General features: G+C 39.4%; 1 long non-coding RNA gene across 1 annotated transcript; it reads left to right on the top strand.

The window, feature by feature from the left end:
* The first annotated feature begins 4443 nt into the window (after nt 1–4443).
* LOC142776379 (uncharacterized) lies at nt 4444–8728 on the top strand. Its single transcript, XR_012887496.1, has 2 exons — nt 4444–4993; nt 8398–8728. It is a non-coding gene; the product is annotated as an uncharacterized LOC142776379 (long non-coding RNA).
* The last annotated feature ends 704 nt before the right edge of the window (nt 8729–9432 follow it).

Genomic DNA, 9432 nt, shown 5'->3' with positions numbered 1-9432 from the left:
GATAAAACGAGTTATACCTTTATTGGACTTGTGTACTCGTCGGGGCGATTCATAATGCAGCTTCAGCAAATGGTATCTTCCAGCCCGGTCACCATGCAATTTTTTCTGCACACAGCGCAAACACCGAGATGTATCCACTCGCAGATGGTCGCGTCAAGTGCATATTTACCTTGACTGAAATGTCGAATCAAGTTTTTTCATCGACCGGTCCCTGCCATGAGTGCTAATGTCTTCGCAAACAAGACACATTGTTATTGACACTGCACACACCACACACAATATTCTCAGTTGAACCAATATTCTCAATACCTTTCAATGCACACTACAAGCCGAAATCAACAGTGCACATTTTTGAAGACTATGCCACTGTTCCTCGCACAGGCCACCACGTGTGTTCACTTCTTCAAGATAAACAGACAGCGTGGCAAATATTTTACCACACAGCTAGATGTTTGCTGACACATACTACAGCTAATGTCGACATTGTAACGTGAAGTGTAAGCTTTGAAAAATTAAAACTTGCCCCAAACACCGCACGACTGTACCGGGCTGAGCCACCAGCGGGAGTGTTATTCCAGCCACACCTTTTACATGTGCCAGTGACATCATGCTGTGACGTACCTCGGTAAGGGCCTATCGCTGCATACTTTATGCGAATGAGGGTCCTGTTAGCTAAAGCAGGCATTGTTGATTTCGTAACTTGTTCATTCCCAACTGGACCTTCATTTGCACGAGTTGTCTGACTGATATTCAGGCGAACTTTTGTGCAATAAATTATACAGTTGGCAGTCTGTGCTTGCTCCATACTGTTGTTACTGGTGTTTCTTGTTGTTACTTTGCACTGCTCATTACTGCTCACCTACAGAAACTAGCCTATCTTGCTGCTGTTTGTGCGATAGTGTTCATAACTCTAAACTCTCAAGCAAAAATTATCGTTTCATATTCAGTTAGTTGCATTCATATCAGTACATTATAAGAAATCATTGATTAAACATTAATCCGTGTTCCTTCACATAATGCTCACAACTTTTATATCAAATGGAATGGTGTTTATAAAAAACATGGGTTTTAGCTAAACTTCATGCTCTTTTCTTGAACAGCTGACAAAACGATATTGAATGCTTACTTGCCATGAATTGGACTGTGTTTGGAATACATTGCAATTCTTCACCGGACTGCCAATACACTTCACATTGGGGGAACACTTATTAACCATGGATTGATTAATTAAGAACGGAAAGAAAGAAGCGGCAGGCCGGGATACTTGATATTGGCATTCGTTTTGCTACCCAGCGCATTATCATGCAAACTTCCTATAGAGTGGTTATGCGTCTTGAATGTGTATCTGTAAACCAAGAACTTTGGGTAGAACTATATTTATCTTACAAATGGTTGCAGGACTGTGGAGGCTGTAGGGCTGCTTAGGAATGGTGGAATCCCTGGACGTGTTCAACCTTGCTGCATCAGCTCCTTGGTGTTTTCACGGCATCTTTACAGATGTGTTGGGTGAGTAAAGCAAGCAGGTTTCAACACAAGGAAAAGTATAATATGGCAGCACCTCTTGTGCGTGCCTTACATCACAAGTATATCAAATATTTATCTTGCACCTTGTGGCCTGTAATTTTTAAAGAGACACTTCTTTTTGCTTTATATTTGAGTCTTGATGCTTCGACAGCAATGTATTTGTGTTTGACAGCAAGTGTTCTTGAACAAATAACTGATCTCAATAATGACAAAACACCCTTCATACTTGGTCCTTAGCATAAGCTAGCACATACCTATAGCAGATTCAATTATTCATTTTTGCTGGGATGATAATGGGCAAGTAGCAAAGGCAAGTTCAGATTGGAGTGGTCGGTGACGTCTGTTTAGGCTCTGCCATATTGCTTTGCAACCAGAGTTACTTGTAGCCACATATACAATGAAGCCACATGACGTGCATTCTAAATGAGATTACCATATCACATTTTGCTGCATCTCAATGTGTGCCAAACAAATGCAGATATCATTAGCTTGCCACTATAAAGGGATACTAAACCAACAGAAGGTTGAAATTTAGTCGTGGTGTTGCAGCTGTGTATGACTCTACAATGGATTCATAGCCGTGATAATTTGTCTATATGTTGTCGTAATAGTAATGTTACACACATTGTACGATACAAAAGAGGTCCTCGCTTATTTCGCTTTTTTTCGCAATGCTTCTTTCTTGTCTCTTCTTGCCATGTGCTCCTCCTCACTGTACAAGGAGCAAGAGTAGTGGGCACACAAACACGTATTTAAAAAACAGTTGTAAGGTGAGCACTGAGAAGCTGAACACTTCCGAAAGGCTCAAAGAGGTAAAGGTATTGTTTCTAGCTACTTTTTGGGCACCCACAGCTGGTTGTGCTGCTGCAGTTAAAAATTGAGTTAAATGTTAAAAATTAATTGGAGGTGGTTTGGCACCCATAATTGCAGTTACATACAGAACTAGGTTTCAATGCGTAAGCAAAATCTGTTCACTGTAAATCAATCCTAATGATATCTGAAATTCAGGAAATATTCACAGAAAAGCTCAGGAAAAGGCTAAGTGGTTGCCCCTTGAACGTGAAGGAGATACCCTTCTTCTAAAAGGTCAATAGACAGTCTAGTAGTCTCGATATTACATGCACTATAAATTATTCTGGTGTGGTGCTTTTCAAGCATGTTATAATGAGAGGGGTTTTTAATAGAACTGTTGTCACTTTGCCCTGCGTTGCTGAAAATGTTCACATAGTTATAATACATGAATCACTTTATGCCTTTTGATTTTATGCAAATGGTTTGCTTACCCAGTCAGTTTAACTTGATTTGGATAAAAACATAAATGCTCTAAACTTTTTTTATTATACAGCAGGTTTATTTTTAAAATACGCGACCATTGATGTGAACACAGTTGGTGGCGTGCTCGATTAATCCTTCACTATCACCACTCTAACTACACCTGCTACAGTGCATAGTGTGACAAAAGTAATGGTACTTAACATTACTGGCAGCATACACTTTTATGTCTCAAAATGTGTTAAAAAGCCTGGTAAAAATGTGTGTAAGTTTTTTTTTCGCTCCAACTAAATATTCTGGTCTACTCAAAGTAGCTTCCGCTCTTTTAAGGTCCTCAAACTATTAGGTGTTCAAAAGAAGTATCAATGCCATATATGCTTTCTTTGTCAGCCTACTCACCACTCTAATAATGAGAATTACCTGACAACATTACCCAGTAAAATAGAGGGATGTTATAAAAAGTAATGTCAATTCAATTGTCAAAAAACGTTGCCAAGTTACGTTTTTGTTCACTTTTCCTTTCACAATTTTGTTAAAGTTACTTTTGATAACATCCCCTATAGTTTGTTTGGCATCATTTTCTGCTAGTTCTCATTATAATGTGTTCAACAAAGACAACAAACCCTTAAATTTATAGTTCTTTCCTTTACTCATGAATCTGAAACAGTGAATCTCAGTAATCTTAGCAGTGTCTGACTTGTTTTTTTTTTTGATCAGTTGTGCATGTGTTCAAGTACATGCATTTAGGTGGGAGGGTGAACCATTGCCACCTCCTGTGACTAGCAGATTTTCTGAGAACTGACACATGCATAATGCTGCCAAAGAGTATAGGGATATTGGAAGTAATCGTAACGTAATTGCAATCGTAATGTAATTGCCAGTAGGCAAAAAAAAGCTGTCCCACACTCGCCATAATGGTAACAAGCAGCGCTGACTGACTCTTCCATGTATAAATGCACATATATACCGTACAAAATGGAAGAGGGATAGCCGCCATGGTAGCTCAGTTGATAGAGCATCGGACATGTTATTCGAAGTTCGCAGGCTCGGTCCCTGTACAGGGCAGGTTATCTTTTTTTCCTTCTACTTTTCTTTCTTCACAATTACAACACTTCTATTCTTCTTGAAGACTTTCTGTTGTAAAAAAGGTACCTTATAATCTGAAGAGGCAAACAGAATGTGCCGGTGCACGAGTTAGCTCTTGTAGTGGTTACAAGTAAGATATGTTTTGAAGAATAAATCATTCTGCCACTTGCCTAAAGAATGGCTACAGGACATGGCACTGGATGCACTTTGTTATTTTTGAATCAAGCTATCTTGTGTTCTATTTTTATAAATTACATGGGATACACATGACGTTATCACACACTTTAATGCCACAAAGATTATGCAGCGAACAATGTTATAAATGCGAAATTGCATAAGGATAAGGTGAAAACTGCACCCTCAACGAGAATGTACAGGGAGCACAGGGTGCAGGCGTCATTCCTTCTGCCCGTGCTTTTCAATTGCGAGCTGTTTTCACCTCGTTCTGACCAACCAACTAAATTGAGATGTGTTGTTATAGTGCAAGAGAATGCTCCACGGGAAACTAGGTTTGTCTCAAACTCTGTGTGTGTCTTTCAATCTATATGGTGCTTGGTTCAAGAGTTCATGCAGACCAGATCGTGTAAAACAGGACCGTGTAAAATGGACCGTGTAAATAAAATAAAATGGACCATGTAAATAAACAGGATCGTGTAAAATGTCGTTTTCGTGTGCAACTGTAGTTGTGGTTGTGCTGAATGACCTTTCTTTATATACACTACATAACAAACTTGCTCCTTTAGAGTCGAGTGCATCTTCGGATCGATTGTAAATGTTTGCATATGCGAGGCCTTAAGTTTTATAAGAAATTCCTCAGTGTGCCACGAGGAAATGTGTGTTCAGCGAAAATTTGCATATCATTATATACAACTCTTAAAGCCTCGTCTACAACTTTGTGCAGGTTGACCTTGAGCAGAAAACGAGGAGCGGCAGCAGCCCCCAGAAAAGAGCAAGCACCCTCCAAGCTCCTGAAGCTCTCTTCGACAGGAACATCATGGTCACTGTGTGGCATTGAAAACCATTGCAAGGAGTGCCTTATCAGTACACTGTGCTGCTCTTTCATCGCAGAAGACGAAGTTGACCACTCCAGAGGAACTTCACGCTGTGTATTGTGAGTGCTTCAGTGGTTTTGTTTTTGTCCAGCCAGCAGTTAAGAAATCATGTGTCAGATTCAGCCGGGATGGCTAGAGGGAGTCGAGCAGGCATGTTTGGACATTTGTCTAGCCAAGTAGTGCCAATTTTCGCACTGGTCCTGTTGGAGTTACTGCCACAATCACAGAAGCTACGTCACCTCTCTAAATGTACAGATGTGTCGGGGAAGATTAGCTGCATCAGATTTTTCTATAACTGATAGCTGCCAACATTCTTCATTATACAGGAGTTTTGTTCCTCACTTATGGGTGTAAAGCCCTCCACAGAAAAAATGCAACACGTCTACTTCCAGAAGGCTCCAAGGCCCTACTTGTAGGTTTTTTCGGCTTGTATCATAAGCACCTCGTTTGGGTGTACATGAACATTTTATAAACATGTACAGCGAAAAATTTGGGTGGCCGGTCGTTTTGTCGTTATCATGTTCCTCGCAGTATTCTTAGGCATGTTGTGCATTACGTTGTCAATCTGGTTCATGTGCATAGAAGACATTACGAAGTTTCAGGCTACAGTATAAATAGCCTGGAAGCAAGCTATCAATAATTTTTTAACAGAGTTGCTTAATCTCATACATGATACATCACTAAACTTTCGTGCGTATTCATCAATGTAAGCTCGTCTTAGTGTTATCCAAAATGAAGATGTGAGTCGACAGACGGAAACATCTAGTGGGGTAATCAGGGTGAACAGTGGAAGTGCCTCAGACAGGCTGGCCGATGTTGCGATAGGAGGACCTATTTTTTAGAAGTCACCTTGTCATCCTTGGCGTGTTAGTTTAAATGGGGTCAGTAATGACATCATCTTTTTGTGTAGGTGTCTGTGCCTGTTGGAAATGTTTGTCTGGAAAAAAAAACCTATAACGGAGAAGAGGGCAGCCCTTGCTTCTTTTCAAGTTAGGTTGCGCTGATACAAAGTGTTCTCCTGTCGGAGGTTGGGGGTAAGGGAAGCAAAAAAAAGATAAATGATAGAAAAGAAGGAAAAAGAAGAAAGAAAAGGGGGATGCAAAGTAAAAGTAGTGCTACACTGCTCCTACTTTGCATCCCCCCTTTTCTTCTTTTTTCCCTTGTTTTCTTTTTTCACCTTTTTTGTTACATTTGCATTGTCCCATCTAGTGCATGAATCAATGACACATGGCTTTGCTATAGCAAAGATGCCTATGTGGTGTTGGATTGAACAGTGCATTGTACTTCATTCAGTTAAAACAGACTTATCAGTCTTGTAGTAAGTGCTTCCTGTCTATCACCACACATGTTTAAATGAAAAGTTTGTGCTTGGCTCTTAGTATGCTGGTATATAGCTTGTGTCTTGGACTACTCAAAATGAATGTTATTTTGCTGCTGTTTATGGTAATGAATTTATCCAACATGAAAATATCTTGCCTTGCGAACTTTGTCGGACCTGCCTTTCTATTTTCTTTCCTATGCAGGCATTTTATGTGAGGGAGGCAGTAACAGAGAGGTGATAGCTTGAGCTTCGGAAGAATAAATGGTGGCAGTGAAGCAATTACACATCAAACATCCCAGCCATTTTGCCAACTGTACTAAATGTGTTTTGAAAAAAAAATATTGTGCTCGGTTACTGTATTAAAAACAGCAAAATGCTAAAATATATCGCAGAGAACAAAATATTAGGCCACGTTGGTGCCTTCTGGACTTCCCAGGATGTCGTCTGGGTGTTGTTTGTAAAAAGTAAAAAGTGTTTCAAAAATACTGCCTCTTCTACACCAAATTCGGTCTAGGTATTAAGTAAAGGTGATTGTGTGTACTGCATGAAGCTCAGTAATATTAGTGCAATTTTTTTGCCACATCAAAAGCAAGGAAGCAGTTCCCTTTATATGGCAAGTTATATGATTACACTTTGTCTTAAAGTAGAAATGAATTTTTGAAGTTTTCTTATGATGGCTGTTTTCTGCATTTGATATACGACAGCTTTCGTTCCGAAGTTCTCCATGGCCCTCAATAGGAGACTTCAAAGATCATTTTCCTCATTTAAACAAAAATTTTAATGATAACACTTGCCATACAACAAGAACTGTTTATTTGCTTTCAACTTACACATAAAAGTAATTTTCAATTAGACAAACACACAGCTCAAGTTGCATCTCAATGTGGACAAAAACGATTATATAGTGATATTTGTAATCTGGACCAAACATTATTTTTTTTCGTGAAATATAACTTCTGTGCAGTGAGTACTTGTGGCTCAAATATTCATACAAAGTGCAGTATTGCCATACAAGAAATGCAAACGATAAACAGTTTGGCTGAATTCTTCAAAGCCTATGTAGGGAAAAAATTGCACTAATGTTACTTGGCTTCAAATACTTTAAGAAGCACCTTTACTTAATATGTAGATCAAATTTGATATGGCAAGAAAAAGCGGTACTTTGAAATTTTTCTCACAAATAACACCCACACGACATTCTGCGAAATTCTGAAGTTACCCACGTGACCACTACTTTTTTCTCTTCAAAACATTTCTGCAAATAGCTATTTTCAGAAGTGTAAATTACCATCATTTTTTAAACTATACATCTGTGATGGTCGCCAGGCAGTATGGTTTGTATGTTTGGTGTAGAATAGCCCAGTGCGAAAAACAACAAATGTCTGAGCATTCTTTGACGCTCGGGCAATTTCGAAAGCATTTGTTTGTTAGCAGCAATTCAGTTAAGCCCTTGTCTTTATGCTTAGGAAACTTCGACCACTTGGGGTTCTTTAACGTACACCCAAATCTGAGCACACGTGCCTACAGCATTTCTGCCTCCATCGGAAATGGAGCCGGGATTTGATACTGTGACCTGCGGGTCAGCAGCCGAATTTCTGGTACTCTTGCTCCCCTATATGTGTGCAGTTCGGTTATAGTTATCTGGCTTGCACAGATTTTTAGTGGCACCTGCCTTGTCCTGCTTGCTTTCATGGTGATTTTAACCTTCATAAGTTGCATAGGTTTAACTCTCGAAATCGTTCAAGATGCCAATTTTGTGCACAAACTGTGTAGTATAAAGGCAGCAGATGTACATGCACACACTATTAAATGTACAATGCGAGCTTTCACTTGCAGTTTCTAAAGTTTTACTGTGCAGGAAGCATTTAAACCATAATTTCATAAGGACATATTAATCGATTATCTCTACCATTGAAAATCGTGACAACCTAGTTATTTTCACTGTGATAAGCATGCTGTTTTCTTTGATGTGGAAGAACTAATTTATCCCCTCATTCCTTCTATTATTCACATATGCATAACATGAAGGATTGTGTGCCTTACATTTTCAGTTTCATTCTGTGTGTTATATTTCTTGTGCATGTGAACTAATGTGCTAAATGTGTCTCTGACATTATTTGTGCCAATTATTTTCATTTCCAGGTGCCTATGAAGGACACATAAGTTCTATGGCAGTGACCTTCCAAATTTACAGTGGTGCCGGAGCCTCAAGCAGCATTTCGCCGATCTCCACAAGGCGTTCATGAGACAAACACAGCGCCACACTTTCACAGTGCTATGATTATTATTTATGTTTAAACATTTCGTTCTAAAATTGCTGTTACATTTTGTTTTGTGCCACCATCCTGTGGCTTAGGTGGAGCTCGTGAAATTACGGTGTAGTCACCTCATTTGTGTACCATCAACACTGCAATGTCACCATTCACAGCTGGAGCATACAGACAAATAAAAAAATATATTGATTGTAGCAGGGCTGGTGTGTACAATAATGCTTCTCTATTGATAATAATAACTTTATAAGTTCTTTAGGTCTTGCATAGAACACTGCATTAATGTGTTGCAATGTAACCACCATTTATGATCGCTAGCATGTTAATTCAGTAGTTTTGTAATGTATTTTATTTGAAAGGTAATTTTGCTTCCACATCACGACAATTAGACAGATGCCGATGATTCAATCCCTCATTAGGTAGCTTCTTAACACATTTGTTTCTTTCAAGCCTTTGTTTACTCATCAAGGCTGTTTCAGATAGCAAACATATTTCACCTTCATGCAACATATTAAGAATGAAATATTCATATATATTTCTACACAGTACTTGCTTTTGCAAACAACGTGAATGCCCAATTGCTTTTACTCGAGATCTAGGATGTCCATTTTTCGCGGGATCAAATCCCGGCTGTGGCGGCTGCAATTCCGATGGAGGCGGAAATGTTGTAGGCCCGTGTACTCAGATTTGGGTGCACGTTAAAGAACCCGGTGGTCGAAATTTCTGGAGCCCTCCACTACAGCGTCTCTCATAATCATAGGGTGGTTTTGGGACGTTAAACCCCACAAATCAATCAAATCAGGATGTCCATTTGATCTTTGCAAGATGCAGCAGATAGATGCATGGTTTCTGCATTATGCTGATTTCCGTAAGCTGCTTATCGGGTAATTTAGCATGATATGGCGCT

This window comes from Rhipicephalus microplus, chromosome X (assembly GCF_043290135.1).
Source record: "Rhipicephalus microplus isolate Deutch F79 chromosome X, USDA_Rmic, whole genome shotgun sequence".
NCBI lineage: Eukaryota > Metazoa > Arthropoda > Arachnida > Ixodida > Ixodidae > Rhipicephalus > Rhipicephalus microplus.
This window is presented reverse-complemented; position numbering and strand designations above follow the sequence as displayed.